Source organism: Natator depressus, chromosome 8, assembly GCF_965152275.1.
Source record: "Natator depressus isolate rNatDep1 chromosome 8, rNatDep2.hap1, whole genome shotgun sequence".
Taxonomy (NCBI): Eukaryota; Metazoa; Chordata; order Testudines; family Cheloniidae; genus Natator; species Natator depressus.
Window position 1 is genome coordinate 45352265 of NC_134241.1, and position 21220 is coordinate 45373484.

Below are 21220 nucleotides of genomic sequence, written 5' to 3' on the forward strand. Positions count from 1 at the left end.
CCCCGCTCCAGGGGGAAGTGGTAGATGTGGTATATCTTGACTTTAGTAAGGCTTTTGATACTGTCTCGCATGACCTTCTCATAAACAAACTAGGGAAATACAACCTAGATGGAGCCACTATAAGGTGGGTGCATAACTGGTTGGAAAATTGTTCCCAGAGAGTAGTTATGAGTGGTTCACAGTCATTCTGGAAGGGCATAATGAGTGGGGTCCCACAGGGATCGGTTCTGGGTCCACTTCTGTTCAGTACCTTCATCAATGATTTAGATAATGGCATAGAGAGTACACTTATAAAGTTTGCAGATGTTACGAAGCTGGGAAGGGTTGCAAGTGCTTTGGAGTATTGGATTAAAATTTAAAATGATCTGAACAAACGGTCTGAAGTAAATAGGATGAAATTCAATAAGGACAAATGCAAAGTACTCCACTTAGGAAGGAACAATCAGTTGCACACATACAAAATGGAAATGACTGCCTAGGAAGGAATACTGCGGAAAGGGATCTGGGGGTCATAGTGGATCACAAGCTAAATATGAGTCATACTGTTGCAAAAAAGCAAACATCATTCTGGGATGTATTAGCAGGAGTATTGTAAATAAGACACGAGAAGTAATTTTTCCCGCTCTACTCCGTGCTGATTAGGCCTCATCTGGAGTATTGTGTCCAGTTCTGGGCGCCACATTTCAGGAAAACTGTGGACAAATTGGAGAAAGTCCAGAGAAGAGCAACAAAAATGATTAAAGGTCTAGAAAACATGACCCGTGAGGGAAGATTGAAAAAATTGGGTTTGTTTAGTTTGGAGAAGAGAAGACTGAGGGGGAACATAACCATTTTCAAATACAAGGTTGTTATAAGGACGGGGGAGAAAAACTATTCTTCTTAACCTTTGAGGATAGGACAAGAAGTAATGGGCTTAAATTGCAGCAAGGGCGGTTTAGGTTGGACATTAGGAAAAACTTCCTAACTGTCAGAGTGGTTAAGCACTGGAATAAATTGCCTCAGGAGGTGGTGGAATCTCCATCATTGGGAATTTTTTAGAGCAGGTTGGACAAACACCTGTCAGGGATGGTCTAGATAATACTTAGTCCTGCCCTGAGTGCAGGGGACTGAACTAGATGACCTCTCAAGGTCCCTTCCAGTTCTATGATCTCTATGAATAATTATTTAATTACAGCAGACTTTGAGATTCAAAAAGTGAAAGCTTTCTAGCCATTAAGACACAAACTGTCAGCATCATGTGCCAAAAGTTTAGCCTTAAATAAAACTCAAGTTCTCAAGCTGCATTATTCTTATTTTCCCTATCTGTAAATTTCAATTATTACTGATGAAAAATTTTGTTGGTCGGTTTGTGTATGTATAGTGAAATTGATGTTTATGGACATTTACCAATAAAAATTTAATTCCTCTGAGCCCTAATTATAATCTTAACCTGCCACACTAAATTAGGCCTCAGTGGAGCTTTGCCCATTGTACAGAGGCTCCTTATTAAGTTGCAGGACAAGATGACCAATTAGGATGGTCAAAGCCAGACCCAATAACTGCTTCCATCTGCGCTGGTTCAGTTTCAACAGCTTTCTTGGTGTGGACATATAATTAGGATGGAAGACCAATGAATGAATTAAGCATATTTTCCAAGGAATGCCATTATACAGCTGGTCCTCATGTGGTCACCAAAGCTTCAGTGCTGGTAAGATGGCCAGTGATGGACATAAACTGAATATCCAGCAGACCACCATATGGATTTAGCTGGAGAGCAGTGTGGATGCCACTCGATCTGCAAGGAAGGTATGTCCCTCTGGGATTTGCTAGGGTAATGCTCATACTTGCTTACTCTAGCAGTGTCACCTACTCAGTCTGGCTTCATGCTAGCCAGCACCTTAGTTCCTCCTCACCCAGGTTGAACAGCCCAACCTTTCAGCCTGCTTCAGTTGCTGCAGTGATGTGGCCATCTAGCTAAGTCATTCAAGAAAAAATCCACCCCTTCTAGCAGGGCATCCAAGTTCAAACCAAAAACAAAAGCACCTTCCACCCCAGGCTCAAGCTGGGCCCAGCCCCTCCATGCTGAGGGGCTGTCTTCTCTTAAAACCTGCTTCAGCTCACTCTCTGAGGTTAGCCCTCAGGTCTTCTCAGGTTCTACTCAGTCTTTCCCCTCCACCTCTCCTAGGGTCCTTCAAGTCTCTACTAAGCATACACTCCCAGGATTTCCTACCTGGAGTCTCCCTTCTTGCATTCCCAAGCCTTCTGTCTTGTCTTATCTCCTTCCCTGCCTGGTTTAGCCACATAACCTGCCTATCATCTGACTTTGCTCATTTTCTCCACCTGTAAAAGCAAGTGAAGTGTGTTGCAAGTGGGGCTGCCTTCATCTCCCATTAAAGGGCCACTCACCCTCTGACACATACCTCCTTCCACATGTCACTAGCCTCCAGTGGAGCAGTCCTTGGGCCTCACATAAAGCCCACTGAAGTCAATGGAAATCTGTTGACTTCCATGTGTTTTGGATCAGATCTGGTGATGCTTATCAGGGACTGTCTCCTGTTCACATTTAAATACATGACTGAAATACTCTGATTTCAAGGGCACAGTAGTCTGAAGCAGCATTTATTGCCCACCCAAAATACCCATTATAATAAATTATTCTTTGTATTATGGTAGCATGTTGGGGGCCATCTGGATTAGGGCCCCATTGTTCTAGGCACTGTACAGACACAGAACAAAGAGAGAGTCCCTGCCCCAGTGAGCTTATATATAAGCTCTAAGAGGAGAGACAACAGGGGGATACAATGGGTGTGTTTCCAACAGACAGCAGGTGTGAGTTTGAGCCCGAGAGGGGGAACTGCCTTATTTTGTCACAGAGAGGAGGAGTTGTGACCTCCAGTAGGAAGGCTGTTTATAACAAGAAATAGCCCCTTCTCATAAGGAAGTCTCCTCCCCGTCCTTTCCCCTACTTCAGATAGATCTTCACAGATTCTCCCCTAGTTCAAATAGAAATCTTTCTGGGCTCCTGCATGCAGCCAGACTGAGAAACTGACAACAAATAGCTTGCATGAAGCAGCAGGCTGTGAAAGTGATAAATGGTATCTGATGGGAAATTTCCCAGGTTATCAATAGTGTCCGGCAGCTGTAGCTCACAATGTCAGCATGAATCTGCCAGTTTGCATTATGCCTGTGCACTTGGCTGGGAAGAGATCTCAACAGCAAGAATTTGAAATGATGGAGGCAGGAAATGAGACTGACGGTAAACACTGGGATGCAGTATGCCGTGTTGTTGTTGCCGTCGGTGCCAGGATGTTAGAGAGACAAGGTGGGGAAGGGAATATCTGTTATTGGACCAACTTCTGTTGGTGAGCGAGACGCGCTTTTGAGCTACAAAGAGATCTTCTGCAGGTACTAAGGCTGTCACAGCAAAATACAAGGTGGAACAGATTGTGTAGCATAAGTAGTTGATACATATTTCAAGGGAGTAAGTTTCCCAGACCTGAAGAAGAGCTCTGTGTAAGCTCCAAAGTGTGTGTCTTTCACAAACAGAAGCTGGTCCAATAAAAGATATTCCCTCCCCCACCTTGTGTCTCTAATATCCTGGGACTGACATGACACGACAACACTGCATACAAGGAGTGTCTCAATGTAATAAATTTGATGCATCTGCCATTTTGGTTCATGGTGGAAGCATTTGGGACATTGGAGACACCTCTGATGCGGCTGTCATTAATGAAGCAGGAGGAGTGACAGAGTAAACTCAGGAGCATAGCATTTTTCAGTCACTGCTGGGAGTCTGGATAGAAAGAGGAATGTTTCTCAGGACAAGCTGCCACTGCTGCCTATGTGCTGGAGGCAGTCTCAGGTCGGCAGAGGCAGAGCTTTCTGGATAACAAAAACCTGCTCAGTCAGCCTGTAGCCAGCTGTGCTAGGGTTATAACACTTGGCAGCAAGCATTTTGGCTGGGGCAAGTGAATCAAGACATTCAGAACTTCAGGCTTCATTACAGCAAAGCTTCCCCCAGCTGTTTAATGCACCTCCAGCATATGGGTGGCAACAGAAACCCCCAAGACTCCGGTATCATTTAAGCCTAGCTGACCCCAAAATTGTTACTATGGCAGCTGACCGTGATATGATAAAGTAGAGCTTTGACAGAGTGGATGGCTGGCCTTTGCAGATGAGACCAAAATCATGTTTTAACCACCTGACTGAACTGTGTTATACTCCTCTAGACTGTGTGATAGCCCACTCTGTTTTCCTATTCAAAAACCAAACACATTAATTTCAAAGCCTAGCTAAGGTTGCTAAGTGACAACAGTGCGCGTACCTAGCCCATCGTTTACAAAACCCCAGGACTTCAATGCAAGGAAATGAAGAGTAAAGGACATAATCAAAGTACCCTGCCCATATAACCAGAAACCCAGGTGCCAAACAAATACATCAATAGTCCCTGACATGACAGGGCTGCTTTTTGCAGGTGCCTCAACACAAAACAGCCCTAAGCTTGGAGTATCCAAACACTGGAGGATTCTCCCTCTGTAGTGGGGGATCCTTGGACACTGGGAAGCAGTGTGGCCTCGTGGACAGAGCACAGGCCCAGGACTTGGGACACTTGGCTTCTATTCCTGGTCTGTTAGGTGACCTTGGGCAAGTCACTTCCCCTTTCTGTGCCTCCATTTCCCCATCTGTAAAAGTGGATAAGTGCTTTGAGATCACTGGTGGAAAAATAAAGTATTATCATTACACACAGCCTTCATTGTCAGCCGTGCAGTTTGTGGTTAGAACAATTTTCCAAAACAAAGTTATAGGGCTTACACTAGGGCTTCATAATAAGCTGGTTGCAGCCTTCTCCATAATTACTCTGCTTCTGATAGATTTCTTTTTCTCCCCAACAAGAGATGGTCCTACAACAATCAAGAACCATATCAGAGATGTAGAAGCTGTCAAAGGAGAGCTAATGTGCAATAGTGTAGCTGTGTTGGTCCCAGGAAATTAGAGAGACAAGGTGGGGGAGGTAATACCTTTTATTAGACCAACTTCTGTTGGTGAGAGTGACAAGGTTTTGAGCTGCTCAGAGCATTTCTTCAGGTCTGGGAAAGGTACAAAGGAGAGCTACACATATTCTTATACGCAGCTGAGGAAAAAGTGAACTTGTTTACACATACACACTGTAGTGGTCACGGTTCCTCCCTTCATCCTCGGAGGGAAACCACTCTGCCTTCCTGCGTCGGGCAGCAAAACCATCATTAGTTAATAGTCTATAGGCTCTGGCCCTCTAGGCAGGGTCAGGGAACAAGCAGTCTTTAGCCCAGCCTGGCTAGGGCAAACAGCAAACAATGCACAGGTCTTCCAGCCTAGGGAGAGTAGGCCGCCACCCTGGGGCAGAAAGTTGGTGGCAGGGGGACCCAGGCCCACCCTGCTCCATCGGGTCCCAGCCCAAGGTCCTAACAGTGGTGGGTTATTCCGCCACTGGGTCAGCGGGGATCCTATCAAAACACACTGACTCATATTGCAATAGCATGACCATACTAATGTCTGGTTCCCCTGTGCTACTTCCTACCACCTTCTGTTGGTGTGGCTCCGTAGTCTGTGGGTCCTCAGTCTCCTCGGGGTAAACAGCAGATGGCAGTCCCAGAAGCGCCTCTCTACACTCTGTCTCCTCCGAGGTCAGGGCACTACACAGCTCAGTAGCGGGGCCAGCATCCTGCAGTGGACTAGAGATGTCTGCCTCCTTCCCTGGCTCTCCCTCAACTGAGCTGAAGGGCCCGCCTCTTACACTTCTTGTTCTGCCCCTCTGTTTCCACCCCCCTGCTTGCACACACACACACACACACTTACTTTTTGGAGAATTGCAAACAAAATTAAAATAAATGAAAAGCACCATACCACTAATGATCCAGTGTGGGAATTTGCCATTGTCATGATATATTGAATGATGTACTGTCTTAAACAGAAGGTATTTATTAAAGAAAACAGCTAGAAAGTACATGCATAAACATACAGGCTTTCACACAGCTTGAGTTCCAGCTTTGTCTGTCCCGTTTACCAGAAACTACACCTTGTCTCGAACCCTACATAGCACAGAGACACCTAGTGGCTGAACTAGTGGAATCTAGTGTATTCCAAGTAAACATATTCTAGTCATCATAGCTATAGTAGGGGTGGAGTGCTGATCAGACCAGGATTTTGAGCTCTGTCCCTCATAAGCATCCCAAATTCCTGGAATATACCAGAAGCACTTTTTAAAAACGTTTATTCCCTCACCTAAGAATCAGGTCAGCCTAAAAAGAGTGCAGAATACAGCAATATCTTGCTTATGAGAATAAAAATGTATACAGCATAGAACTGACATCAGATCTTCAGTAAAATGGTTACAAAAATGAAACAGACCATCAGGTCAAATAAAAAATTCTGTGCTTCAAAGTAACTAAGAGCTACATTGTGACAGCACTTTGAGGGTGCAAGTCTCTAGAACTCTAACATCAACTTGGGGCCTGCAGCCCTCCCCACAATCAGCATTTCAGATGGCCCCAAGTAGGTATTGTCAAGAATTAGGGCTAGCAGCTGCATGGGCGGTGTGTAATGGGCTAAGCCTCTCCAAACCTTGTGCTGCAAGGGGGAAGGTAGTGGTGGATTACCCCATGGGGCCCATGCCCAGGGACCCCGGCCAATTTGGGGGCCCCAGAAAAATCTCTCCCTACCACAGCCCCGGGATTGAAGGAGCTCTCGCTCCCAGCCATGGAGTTTTTCCGGTCTCAGGCCTGCAGCCGGGGGGAAGAGAAGCAGCCAAGGCGTGAGGTTTCAGGGGAGGAGGTGGAGTGGGGGCGGAATGGAGGCGGGGCTGCGGGGAAGGATGGAATGGGGGTGGGGCTGCAGGCAGAATGGGGGATGGGGCTGCAGGGGAACAGGGGAGGGGCTCAGGAGCGAGAGCTCCACCACAGTCCCAGTTGAGGCTGCGAGCTTGATCCCAGCTGGGGCTGAGCTCTCAGCACCTCCCATGACCCTAACCAAGCTCTCAGGCCCCCCTCCCCACCCCAGCTGGGGCCATGAGGGGGCTGAGAGCAGCAAGCAGGGTCGTGGCCTCAGCCAGAAGAGGCGGGGTCTCTGTTGGAAGAGGTGGGGCAGGGGCTAGCCTCCCCAAGGGAAAGCTTCACCCTCTGCCTGTGAGCAGCTGGGCCTGGGACCACCCAGCTCCACCTCCCTATGAGCAACAGAGGACTTGCAACTGTATCACAGATCGTTTCTATGCCTACCTCATTTCTGGCCCTGCTCGATTCCTGCTCCAGCCACTAGGCCGGGCTGCCCATGACTCCGACCACTAGGCCCAGCTGCCCACGTGTTGGTCCATGAAAGGTATGTCTGGGGGTGAGTGTCCCCTGCCTCCCACCATCCACTCAGTGCCTGTGTGCTCTTTAGAACTAGCATTTCAGATGGTCCAGGATACTTCTCTATGGGGCTGGATATCTCTCCACTCCTGGTCATCAGCTTGATACCTGTTGGGTTCCTGTGACCAGCATTTCAGCTTGCTCAGAGCCAGGTGCTGTCGGTGAGTACCTAACAATACTGCCCCCCGCCCCAGCCCCAACCACACACACATGCAGATTGTATTCCTGTAGCACTGCTCTCTGACCAGCATTTCTGACATGACTGGGTAGAACCTATAGGCGACTAATCAGCATATCCCCTGCAATCCTTCATGACAAATGAGACAGGGCTCATGCTGACATTGCAATACTGGCATTGATCACCACCCCCATCACAGCCCCTTGCCTTTCAAATGAACGCACATTATAATCTAAGAGAATCTTTCTGGCAAAACTGGACCAAAAGGAGGTGTGCTTGTCATGAGACAGTCAGACTCCGGCAGGATTATACAGCATAGCTAACCAATACCTGGGAGTTGGGGGGGTATGTTTTCTCATGAAAATGACCCACCACAACTGCCCTGCAGTCCCTTCTTTGCTGTGCTATTCTGCAATCAACTTTACTTTCTGTTTATATAATGAAATGCAGGACTCTGTCACTGGCAGCTTGCCAACATAATACAAATGTTTCAGTTTGAAGGAAAAATCACCCCTGTGCTTAGTGCTGCAGAGCCAGTTGTGTTGCTTCCTCAGTACTCTGACAATTTGTCTTTCCACTGTAACGCCCAGCAGCCATCCTTATCTCAGAGGTGAGCAAGCCAGCACAGCCCTAAGCCTCTAAGCGTGAATGTAGTTTTAAATGGACAGCCAAGAAAGGGTTATTTGAGACAAGATAGCTCCAGAAGCTGCCAGAAATTGTGTCCTCTCATCAGGGTATGATCAGCCAATGGGAGTGTGCAGTGGTTATGTCATGTTTGTAACTGGGTGTTTCATTGGTTGAGAGTTGTTACTTCCTTTGTGCGAGTGGTGCTATCTGGGAGCACCAGTCACTTGCAATCTTCTCCCACTCCTATCAGCTCTTGCTGTGCTCAGTTGTTATTTTTTCCAACTCCCTCTTTAGATTCTTAGTATCAATTCAGTGGAGCTACATAGATTGACACCAACTGAAGGGCTTGCTCAATATACCTAGTTAAAGCAAGCTCAGCCTCTCCCTCTCACTGCATGACCTTGAGCAAGTCTCTCTGCTCTCCTTGTGCCACGGTCACGGCCGACTCCCGTGGGAAATACAGGGTGTTGTGCCAGAGCTGAGTTTTCTAGGCTATGTGAACGGCACGAGGGGGAGCGTAGCTTTGCTTGAAATGAACTGGATAAATCTGCAATGGCTGGAGCCAGTCAGTGATCTGGTCCATTCTAATGATTGATGTGCCATTCATTAACTACACTGTGAAAGCCACCAGGCCATTCCTTAAGGGACAGATCCTCAGCTTAATCCTCAGTGCAACTTAAAGCTGCCCTAGCAGGGCAGCTCGGGAGTCCTGTGGCATGGGGAATCCTTGGGTGGTATAAAGCTAGTGTAGCCATCCCTATGCCACCCTCGTCCTTGACTTCCCAGGGTCGGGGCTGTGCTGGTGATGGGAGCGGATGGCTGAGGTTGTGGCCGGGGTGTGCCATGTTCCAGCAATCCCTGTTGATATAACAATCCCTTAGGGGCCATTACAAACTGGCATCAGCCCTGAGGCAAGTCAGCCCCAGGCCGCCCAAGGATCAGGGGATGGAAAAGTGGTCGAAAGCCACCTGTGCCCCTCCTCCCTCTTGCACCCAGGAGCACTAGCATGGCTGAACCCTAGTTCTTGGGCAATATGGAAGTAGGGTGACCAGATAGCAAGTGTGCAAAATCAGGACAGAGGGTGGGGGGTAAGAGGAGCCTATATAAGAAAAAGCCCCAAATATCGGAACTGTCCCTATAAAATCGGGACATTTGCCTCCAGTGTCCCCACATGGAAGGGACACTGGAGGCAAATTGCTTGTGCTTGGCCAGCTTCAGATCAAATAAACTCTGCTTATCATGATCAGGGGAACTGGAGTCAGCGGGACCATGTTTCCTGGAGAGACTATTATCGATGGGACACCAGAGGAACAGGAAACTGGTGCAGTTAGGCTCGAGGTAACTCAGCAACATGGGCAGAGCAATACACAGGGTTTAAAAAAGTCCCACTTGTCCAACTTCACCTGCATTCAGCACGTCTCTTTGCTAATGAAATATGGTGGCAGCATCAGAGCAGCAAGTTCCCTGCAGTGGGAGCCATGGAACTGGGTCTGAAGCCCCCAGGGCCCCGGATTTTCAGACACAAACCTCGCCCAGCAATGGACCCAGTGGAAGGAGGAGGTTGAGCTGTACACAGACCTGGCCATGCAGTGGGACGACAGCAGCAGGGACATAAAATGATTATTTAACCTTCCTGGGGAGCCAGGCAGAGAGCTCAGCATCAGGGTTGAAGCTCACCAGTCTCACATCAATCCTAGGAGCCCTGTGCAACTATTGCTTCCCAAAGCAGAATGGAGCTGTGGTGTGACCCAGGTTTTGCACTAGAGACCAGTCCGAAGGGGTGGGGATAGACCCCAATGTTACTGCCTTACACACACAGGCTGCTACATACAATTTTGGGAACTTGTCAGACTTCCAAATTTGGGAGAGGATAGTCTGCAGCACTTGGAGCACCATCTGCAGGAGCAACTGCTCTGGAAAGGGGATCTCAGGTTAAACAGATGCTTAGACTTGGGACATGCAGCAGAAGCCTCAAGAGAAAGGATGAAAGCCCTAGGAGGCACAGCACGCCCAGAAGTCCACGAAGTGAGACAAGAGCAAAGGAGAGCAGGTGGGCAGGAGGCTCCACACCCACAGTGAGATGTGTTACTGTGGTAAGGTGGCCAGGTGCCTGGTTTTTGACTGGAAAGTTTGGTCGAAAAGGTGAACTGGCAGTCAGATCTACTAAGCTGTATCATGGTGGGGGATGGGAGGGGAAAAGCAGCGAGTGAGGCGGGGGAAGAGGAGTGGATGGGGGTGAAGCCTCAGGGGAAGAGGTGGGGGAAGGCACGGTGCCTCAGGGGGAAGAGGTGGGGCAGGGTTGGAGCCTTGGGGGGAAGAGGCAGAACAGGGGAGGTTCCAGCACTCCTGCTGGAGTGTCTGGTTTTTAAATATTACCAAGTTGGCACCCTATACTATGGGAGACAGCATGAGTGAGTAAAGGAGAAGTGCCCTGCACTAGGACAACATTGCAAGGAAAGTGGCAAGTTGAACCATGTTATCAGTGTGGGCAAGAGCAAAGGAAGATCCCAGAAAGATTTTACAAGAGGGGAAGGGCACATCGGACAGCAGTGATGACATCCTGACTCTCTCCTTGAGTCCCAGAGCATACTGGGACAGGAAGGCAACAAGAGAAAACACCAACCTCCGTGCGTGCAACAATGTTAATGTGGAAACACCCTGTGTGATTTCAGTCGGATAGCAGGACCTCCTGCAGTATGATTCTTCATAATGAATTGGATTCCACCACACCCATCACAAAGAGCAGGTGTGAGTTAATTACGTACAATGAGAGCCTAATGCAGCCCATAGGATAATGTGATCTCATAATAATTAACCTAAAAAATAACAATACCAACTGAAGTTTGTGGTGGTGGACAGTAAGAACCACAGACCCCTCTTGGGGAAGACAGCGATACAAACCATGAATCTGATCAGGGTGCAGCATCAGAATTTTATAGCTCTGGTGCAAGAAGCAAAAAATGGAGTCTCCTGGACAATGCAGACAATTTCAATAGCATATGGGGATGGTTTCAAAGGAGATGAGTGCCTCAAAAGAAAGCTACAACTGGAAGTAGACCCCCAAACTGGACCCTGTGTGCTTACCACAAAGGAAAATTCTAGTAGCCCTACATAGTCCTGCACGCAAGGAACTTGAAGATCTGCAGAGCAGAGATATCGTAGCACCTGCAGAAGCCAGTACACCCTGGTAAGCAGCATGAGGTGGTAAAGAAGCCATCAGGCAAATTACACATCTGCACAAGCCCAAAGCCACTGAACTGGGTATTGAAAAGATGCCACTATCCACTGCCCACAAGTGAAGACTCATCTTGCTAGAGCTCTCCAAAGCCAGAATCTTTACAGTCTGTTATGAGAGGAATGGGTTTTGGCACATAAGCTTGGATCGAGAGTCCAGCATGCTGACCACCTTTGCAACACCATTTGGTCACTACAGATGTCTGTGCATGCAGATGAGCCTAAGCCCAGCCGCAGAGGTGTTCCAGAACAGACTCACCCATGTGTTGGAAGGACTGCCCCAGATGAAAATAACTGCAGAGTATATCCTTGTTGTAGGTGCAGGAAGCAATGATAAAGAAAGTGAACAAGGCTATGACAGAAAACTACAAGCTTTTCTATAGCAATGCAGGGACAAGAACATAAAACTCAACTCATAAAAAATGCAACTCAAACAGCATGAGGTGACACCCCTTGGATATCTGCTCAGACCCAGTGGGACTGAAAGCAGATCCCAACAAGAGCAAGGTGGTCAGAGACGGGCAGGTGGGGGAACCTTTTGTAGTGATAATCAAGGTGGGTCATTTCCAGCAGTTGACAAGAACAGTAGGGGGGAAATAAACAAGGGGAAATAGTTTTACTTTGTGTAATGACACATCCATTCCCAGTCTTTATTCAAGCCTAAATTAATTGTATCCAGTTTGCAAATTAATTCCAATTCAGCAGTCTCTCGTTGGAGTCTGTTTTTGAAGCTTTTTTGTTGAAGAATTGCCACTTTTAGGGCTCTAATGGAGTGACCAAAGAGATTGAAGTGTTCTCCGACTGGTTTTTGAATGTTATAATTCTTGATGTCTGATTTGTGTCCATTTATTCTTTTACGTAGAGACTGTCCAGTTTGGCTAGTGTACATGGCAGAGGGGCATTGCTGGCACATGATGGCATATATCACATTAGTAGATGCGCAGGTGAACGAGCCTCTGATAGTGTGGCTGATGTGATTAGGCCCTATGACGGTGTCCCCTGAATAGATATGTGGACACAGTTGGCAACGGGCTTTGTTGCAAGGATAGGTTCCTGGGTTAGTGTTTTTGTTGTGTGGAGTGTGGTTGCTGGTGAGTATTTGCTTCAGGTTGGGGGGCTGTCTGTAAGCAAGGACTGGCCTGTCTCCCAAGATCTGTGAGAGTGATGTCCTTCAGGACAGGTTGTAGATCCTTGATGATGCGTTCGAGAGGTTTTAGTTGGGGGCTGAAGGTGATGGCTAGTGGCGTTCTGTTATTTTCTTTGTTGGGCCTGTCCTGTCGTTATTTTTGCTGATACAGACTAACACGGCTCCCATAATGATAACTAGTGACCCCAGCCACAGGGAATCAGGAGGGACTCATTCAATAAAGCTGGGAATTCAGCCTCGTGGGAGAGGCTGCAGACGAGGCTGGAGTCTCATGCAGGGGAAGCCCAGCAATTTGCGGCTAGCAGTGGCTAGAGAGCTGAGCCACAGGAGTAGAGCTGACTCCTGGTGGTAGAGCCCTGGAACGAGGGGCCAGGCATCTAGGGGGACAGTCCTGGGGCCACTGTTCCAGAAGGGGAACAGGAGACACCCACAGGGAGCAGAGCAAGGTCCTGGGGGGACCCCCTGAGACAGCATTTCCCCTGCTCTTTGTAGGCCCTAAGCAAAGCTGCCAGAGTCCCTGGGGAAGGGAGGCAGAGAGGGAATCCTGAGAAGTGGAGACAAAAGAGAAGCTCTGCAGGGGCCTGGAGCAGGAGCCAAGAAGCGGTGGACATCAGTAGAGTCCAAGAGGGGCATTTGTTTTGGATTCCAGTTGGATCCTGTGTTACTCCAGAAGGGGAGTTAACTGTTACGTGACATGGCTGGAGGGCCACAGAAGACCCGGAGACAGACAGGCCTGAGGGCCTGACAAAATGACCAACAGGGGATGCTGAAGACAAGGACTTCTGGGAACATTGTCCCCTGACACAAGGAGGCGCTACTCAAGGTGGGGAAATGTCGTTACCAACTGTTTTTGAAGGGACACCAGGGGAACAAGGATTGGGGAGTCAGACCGGCAGCAACACAGCCACGAGGACAGAGCACCACACGAGGTTCAGTAGAGTTCTACTTGTTCTACTTCACCTGCATTCGGCTTCACTCTTTGCTAATGAAACACAATCAAGGAAGTGGAATTCTTCCTAAGCCCTTTAAAAACCCCTTTGGTGTAAGTCTGGGGAAAAGAGAGTAAGGAAGCTGAAGGCGTTGGCTGCGGGATCATGCAGACAGGAGCTAGGCAGATTTCTTCCCTATGCCTCAACTGCACCATCCGCTGCCAGCCAGGCCTGCTCCAAGACAGCCAGCTTAGGCCCAAGATTGGGCCTATCCCTCAGTCTTTACTCAGACAAAGCCCCCAGTTCAGAGGGAATTTAACCCATGTAGTGATGGATTGCTCAGACCCTTACTGTTGTTTCTCGCTCTGCTCCCCTTCTCCTATGCAGAGGGAACTCCATCAGGTCCAAGACAGAGTCAAAGTCTGGAGCCCGCGATGCCTGAATAGGGCTGAAATGAGGCTAAAGGGTTACATTTTCCAAAAGCTACTGAGTGACTCAAGAACCTATATATCACTGAGTTTCAATGGGATTTAGATTCCTAAAGCATAGCAGCATACCTCTAGCTTGCACAGGTAACAATAGCAGTGAAGAAGATGCAGAGTCATTGACCCTAATGCAGGCCAGCAACCTGGGTAGATAGCCAGAGTCCCTGGTAGGCTTGTACTGGGCTGGCCCGCACTGAAGCCTGCACCATTACTCATGCCAGCTGGATTAAAGCTAGCAGAGCTATGCCTATCTGCATTGCAGTCACATCTTCATCTGTGGTGTGGACACACCCAGCATGTCACTGAATATCATGAAACTCCTAAGTGCTGAATTCACTTTTGAAAATGAAATTTAGGCTCCTAAATGACTTACTTGCTTTGGAAAATTCAATCCTTAGTGACTTTGCCCATCCCTGTTAATAACCTGGAAGGAGTGGGGGGGAAATCCAAGGTTTCCAGAGATGAAGTCTATGTCCCGCCTTTATCCGAGGCTATGCCCACACTAGAAAGTTATGTTGGCAGAACTTTTGCCAACATCAGTTGCCTAATCTTAATGACCTGGAGCTCCTCCTTATCCAGAGCAAGATCACGTCCCTCACATCAATTAAATAGAGTCATAGAGTTGAAGGCCAGAAGGGACCACCAGAGATCAGCTAGTTTGACCTCCGGTACAGCACAGGCCACCAACAGCACCCACATACTAACCCCAACACCCAAAAGATTACAGCCCATGGGACACTAGACTCTTTTGTGCCACAGGCAGAGAACAGGAGGGACTGAGATGCACCTCCATTCACCAAAACCTCATTGTCCTGACATTATTCATTATTCCCCTGACATTCCAGCAGCTCTACAGGACTGGGCGCCCTAGACATACCAGAGACCAACTCAGGGCTGAGATCATACCGTTTATCTCATCTCTGCTCCTTTTCAGCTAGGAATCTTTAATGAAACCTGAACTGCTCCACTGTGGGGAAACCTTTATGCTGGTGGCAAAGCAGCTTCACAGCTGGCGTTTCTATAGGGGCCCAAAGCAACAGCACTGGAAATAAGCTCACAAGCGCATGCCCACCCCCAGAACAATTCTATGGCCCTTCCTTCATGTTATTCTGATCAATAGAGGCTTGTGCACGCAGTCGATTATGGGGGCAGACAGTTCTGGGAAACAGTCACACATTCCTGCCTGGAGGAGTCACTTGGGGGCAGATGTTTATAAAGAACTTCCCTCTGCTGCTTTGCCTAATGGACCCATGCCCTTGCCTCAACCCGTTCTCAACTCGTGAATCACCATTCAGGCTCCATACTAGGTCCATTGTTCCGGCTGCAGACGGGTAGCATGAAGGGGTTGCCATTCTAAAGCTTGGACTGAACGTGGCAACGTCATCTTGGAAGAAATGTAAGCCTGCCCTTCCCCCACGCAGAGAGTTAAGCGGGGATAGGGAGGGGCCGTGCATGGCCACAAGCTACCCTAGCGCAGTGAGGAGGCTGAGCAGTGAAATGCACTAAAGCCAGGGCATGCCCACATGAAGGAACTGGACCCTCAGTCCCCTATCCAGCTGCTGTGCACTCAGAAAGCCATCACAAAGCTGCCCCAGAGGAGCAGTTGAGGAGTCCCCCGACATAGGGGGATCCTCACAGGGCATCAAGCTGGCATTGCTGGCTCCTGTTAGGGGGCATGTCAGAGTCAGCACAGGACACTGCTTAGTGCTGCTCTGAATTACACCAGGGGTCGTTTTGGCTACTGGTGGTCCCAGAATCAGAGGAGCGGAAACGTGGCTTACAGCTGCCAATACCTACTGCTCAACTGCACCAAAGATTTGGCCCTACATCTCCCCCACAACTGTAACCTGGCTGGCTATACTGGAGACACGAGGCCAGACCCTCTGCTGGTGTCAGCCAGGGCAAGTCCACTGATGTCAATGGAACTACACAGATTTACAGCAGCTCTGGAGCTGGTCCATATACCAGGACATTTAATAGCTTGGTTTATAAAATAAATCAAGGCCAAAGCGGTGCTGGTGCATTGATCTGAATGGGAGACCCCGCGCTTACATCACTGACTAGCAGCCCTGAACTGGGGGGATTTCTACAGCCACTCAGCCCCTTCCAATGAGATCTCAGGGCAGCTAGTGGGGATTCAGGAAGTGGCCAGCGCTGCAGGATGGGCAAGTTCGTGTCTGGGGCAAGTGTGGAGTTGAAGGTCTCTTCTCTCACGAGCCAGAGAGTTGAGCTTTCTAGCATTTGAAAGGGGACAGTCTCAGCCCTCCAGGGCGGAATGCAGCACTTACGCCTACCCCAAGAGGTGCTGAAACATCAGCTCAAAGAGTGGGACCATGTACAGAGAAGCCCCTTTAACTCAGTTTTTAGATGCCCCTGAACATTGATCAGTTAGTTTTTTAACTGATCAACGTTCAGCAGCTTCTAAAGACTGGGACTGCTAGGCATTACTATACACAATGATCATTTATTATGTGCAGTGTGGTAATGCCTGACACCCCCAGCCAAGTTCAGAGCTCCACTGTGCTAGGTGCTGCACATACACATAATAAGAGACGGTCCCTTCCCCAGAGATCTTACAGTCAGATGAGGCAGACACAGGGTGGGAGGGAAACTGAGGCACAGAGAAGGGAGGTGACTTACCCTAGGACTCACAGCATGTCATTAGCAGAGCCAGGAACAAAACTCAGGTCTCTTCCCCTCTCTGGTCCACTGTTTTGCACATTGTTTTGCTCACCTCCACCAATGCCCTTTGCTCACTGCATCGAGTTCAGACGTCTTGTTCTCCACAGAGCTTCTCAGCTCTGTTCCTCCTCACTCAGCCACTCTCATCTTTAACCACAGTACCCCTTCCATGTCAAGTATGCCCCAGAAAACCAACTTTTCCCCCACTTTCAGGCCTCCTACCTGGAATGCCTTCCCTGCTCAGATTGCTAAGGGCAGTTTGTTAAGATGTTTCTTCTTCAAATCCCCCTGCAAGACTCACTTATCCCATCACCCCCAACACAAAATTAGCCAGCTAATCCTGGTGAAGTAGGAGGGCACTCAGGCAGAGCAGAAGGTTTTAAAGCTCTGAGCACATGGTGGGCACTACCAGAATACAGATTATCATAATCATGGTCCCCAAAGGCATTTGGCTGAGTTTGATTGCTGCAAAGCACTGAAAAACAGGTTGAAAGATTGAGAGAGGGAGAATTAGTGTGGGGGAGAGAACAGGGCTCGGCCAGAGAAGAGAGGCAGTAGGGGGAGTAGCGTGTAGCAGCAGTGGAAACCATATTTTTAATACAAGGAGGTCTCCATAAATTATGGTTTTGGGCATTTGTAACAGACCTCCCGTAGGATACATGGGCTGGTGCCCTCTGTTGGTGAGGCAAGAAATAGCTCCGTTTGTAAGGGTGTTCTTGGCCGTGCTCCAATCACTCGATCGGCAGTGCCCAAAAGCTTCTGGCCCTGGCCTGCCAACTCCATGAAATCCTTAGCACACTGAACTGAAACAAATGAAGTATTCTGATTAGCCGCAGCATCTCCAGCTGTAAGAGCCCCCAACTCCATGACCATCACATGGCTCCCTCTCTATCCTGACTATTTAACCCTAATGCAGCCAAGAGGCAGTGTGGTCCAGTGAATTGAGTCCTTGGCACCAGCAGACTGGAGTTCTATTCCTGGCTTGGCCTGCTGGATGAGCTTGGGCAAATCACACCGCTGTCCTGTGCCTCAGTTTCCCCTCCTACTTTTTGTCTACTTAGGCTGTAAACTCCCGGGGTCAGGAACTGTCTCTCACTCTGTGTCTGTACAGCACTGAGCACAATGAGGCCCTGATCTTGGTTGTGGACACGAGGTGTTTCTCTAATAATACTTACTCATAATCTGGCCCTGCTAAGGAATTCGAATGCAGAGGTGCTTCTGGGGAATGACAGAGAGCCCCATTCTTCTCATGTAGTCAGTAAACAGCACTGGTGCTCCACCCAAGGCGATTTCCTGCTGTAAACTGTCCTCATTAACAGCCCTTCGCTGTAGCTCTCTCCTCCTGAGTTTTAGTAAAAGCCCCAGCCCGGCAGCCCCAAATAGCACACCACCTCTCTCTTGTTTCCTGGGAAAGTAGGGGCTGGAAGCTATTGGAGAGCCAGTGTGCTCAGTCCTGGGAAGAGACTTGCTAGACTTTACACCACCACCTCCCCAGCCAATCCACTTGGGAGGGAATCTCATCCAGTCCTCCTCAGCCCAAGGAACTTTGCTGTAACACAGGACGTTTGAGAGGGGGAATGGAAAGATGGGGTGATCCCTCATAGAGGGTTCCCTAACAAAGAACAACCAGCTCCCAAGAGCTCTGAGATGAAGCATACTGCAAATGGTGGGACCTGGTGGGGCTACAGCCAGCTGGAAAAGGGCTCAAATCTCAGCAAACCTGCATGCTTTAGAAACACTGCATCACAGAGAGAAAGTTCCCTCCCAAGCCAGCAGCTGGAATGGAGCTGGGCAAATGGATTGTTTGTTCAATGCCAGGAGGAAGATTTCCCTGCAGCATAAGGAAAACTTAGACTGTCCTCGTCATGCCAATTGCAGGGAGAAAGCAGCCCCGTGGGAAAAAAGCCCTGCCCAGGGCACTGGTTGAAGATGAGACACCTTGGGGAGACTGGGGTGGAGCCATTTGCCTTCCCTCCGCTGGCTCTCCTAATGCTCAAGCAGCCTCTGAGATGACGGACACCCGCAAAACACCCTGGCCAGATGGAGATGCGCAATGGACCTTCTAAGGGCCGGGTCTCACATCGTGTGAACAGGGCAGGGGACCATTCAATATACCTGTTTCCTACTCCACTGTGACCATCAGCCCAGATCCTACAGGTATTTAAGCTTCTTAATTCCACTAAAATCAATGGAATTTAGGAGCCTAAACGCTTTTGTAGATCTGGGTCCTAGTCCCTAATTCTGGAGGCACTCAGGCATTGCAGTAGAGGGCATGGTCTGAAAACCTAAATCATCAAGTATAGGGCCAGAAGGGACCACTCTGACCATCTAGTCTGACCTCCTGCATAACAAGGCCAGAGAATTCCACCCACTAATGTCTATATCAAGCCCATGGCCTCTGGTTGAGCTAGAGGAGCTCTTTTAAAAAGACCCCCAATGTTGCCTTTAAGACTCCGTGTGATAGAGAATCCACCCTGTCCATCCAGTGGTTAACTACCCTCACTGCTAAACCCTGGCACCTTATTTCTTGTCTGGATTTGTCTAGCTTCAGTTTCCAGCCATTGGATGTCATTATGACGCCTGCTAGACCGAAGAGCCCTTTAGTGTCAGAAATCTTCTCCCTGTGTGGGTAGCCCAATGAGAGCCTGGGTTGGTCATGCTTTCCAAGCCCAGCTGGGCTGCTTGCTAGTAAACTGAAGTTGGTTTTTAGAAGGGTGGAGACTTCCACCTGTGTTTAGAAAAAGACACTCAGAAAGTCCTGTCCCTTGGCTGATCCCCTTACAGCTCAATAATAAATAATCCAGCAGTTCTCAGCCTTTTCCAACCCTTTGCTATGCTGGAAAACGCTGTCTCTAGCCAAGATGTCCTTCCCCTTTAGCAACATGGGAAAGGCAGAGTGGTCAGAGCTCTAGTGTGGGCTAATCCAGTACCTCTCACCAGCACTGGTTTTTAAAAAGTACAAAGAATATTGGGGAAGTATTCCAGAGTGCCTGGCTCTGGAGTTGGCCATGGGCTGCAGAGCCTTTCACTGCCACGTTCCCATGTCTAGTCTGTCCCACACCAGTGTCATTGGCTGAGAGCTGCTGGGACATGAGCAGGTGAAGTGGAAAAAAGGCAGCTTGTTTCCTTCCTCAAGAATAAAAAATCCCTCAGGACGGTAGAGGCCAGGTCCCAAAGAGAGGTGCAGAACAGAGATTTGCATACCCCACGCTTAGGCAAAAAGGCCAAGGTCACTGTAAAAGAGGCTTCTTCACAAAGGGCCCCCTTCTTTGCAAACAATCCTCACCTGAGACCTGACAAACTCACTACATCAAACACATCTTACAGAATATTTATCCATAAAGTGTAACATGTCAGGTAGCTACAGAAAGCACATAACAGTTAAGGAATAATGCATATTGAAAGTGTGCTTTAGGGACTTGGAGGGGATAAACTGTCTTGGCGATGATCCATTCAAGTGGGAGGAAACTGTCATCCCACGCTGTTTAGCCAGTGATGCAATGCAAGGCTCAGTGGTCTAGCCATGCCCCATCTCAAGATTTTCAATGGAAAATCATCAGCAACAATAGCAATGGAAACCACTTAGTCAAAAGGGAGTATTACAACAGAGGATCACCCTGCCTTTCAATAAAGACAAAAAGACTGTTTCAATGTAACATTGGGGAGTGTGGGGGAGCACAAGAGGCCCTGTGGATCCATTCACTGAGGAGCCATTGTGTGAGGCAAAGGTGTTTCATGAAAAATTGGATCCTGGTTCCTGGGAAGCCAGCCGGCTCTGCAACAGACTGAACATTGGGGAGGGGAGGGGAGAACCTCCTTTTTTAGATAGGAAAGGGAACTATTGGTAAGTGTAAACCCAGATTTGCCTGTTTTGGTTTGTATTGTAACCATCTGTTTCCAGCACTCTCTCGTTTCTAGTTAACTCTCCATTCTTTCCAAATAAACCTACTTTGGCTTTATTCTAAGTGCTCACAAGTGCTGAGTGTTCTGCAGGAGCAGTAGTTTGAGGTAAAACTGGCAAACTGGACTACAGGGCTCCTGTGGGGGCAGAGGATCTGGGATTTCTGTGAGTAGTGTGTCCAGGGCTGGGTACCGCAGGGGAACGATTCAAAGAGTCTCAGGTTCACCTGTTGTTAACCTGCAAGGCAAAGGAAGGGCTATGGTGAGAGGGAGGCTCAGATGGTCATCTCCATCCAGCAGCCCGCTCCTCTCCCTCCCCCACACCCCCTCCAGAACCTGCTGCTCATGTTCTGGCTGCACTTTCCCCTTACCTTTTTATGATCAATCACCTCACTCAGTCCTGGGCACTTCTTCCTGACGCTGGCTGACTCTCGCTCCTGGAGGGAGGTGGCCACAGGGACTCTGTGAGCACAGAGCCTTGGCCGTGCATTCGGGGATCCAATCAGTTACCAGCTGGTAACACCCACTGATGCCTCTGCTCTCTTGCCACACTGCCCAGGAAGCAGTGCTGGAGTCCCCCATTGGTTCCCTCCCAGCACACTTCCAACCTCCCCTCCCCCCACCACTTCCATCAGCCGTTCCCCAGAAAGAGTTCACTTCTGCTCCCCTAACGCCCA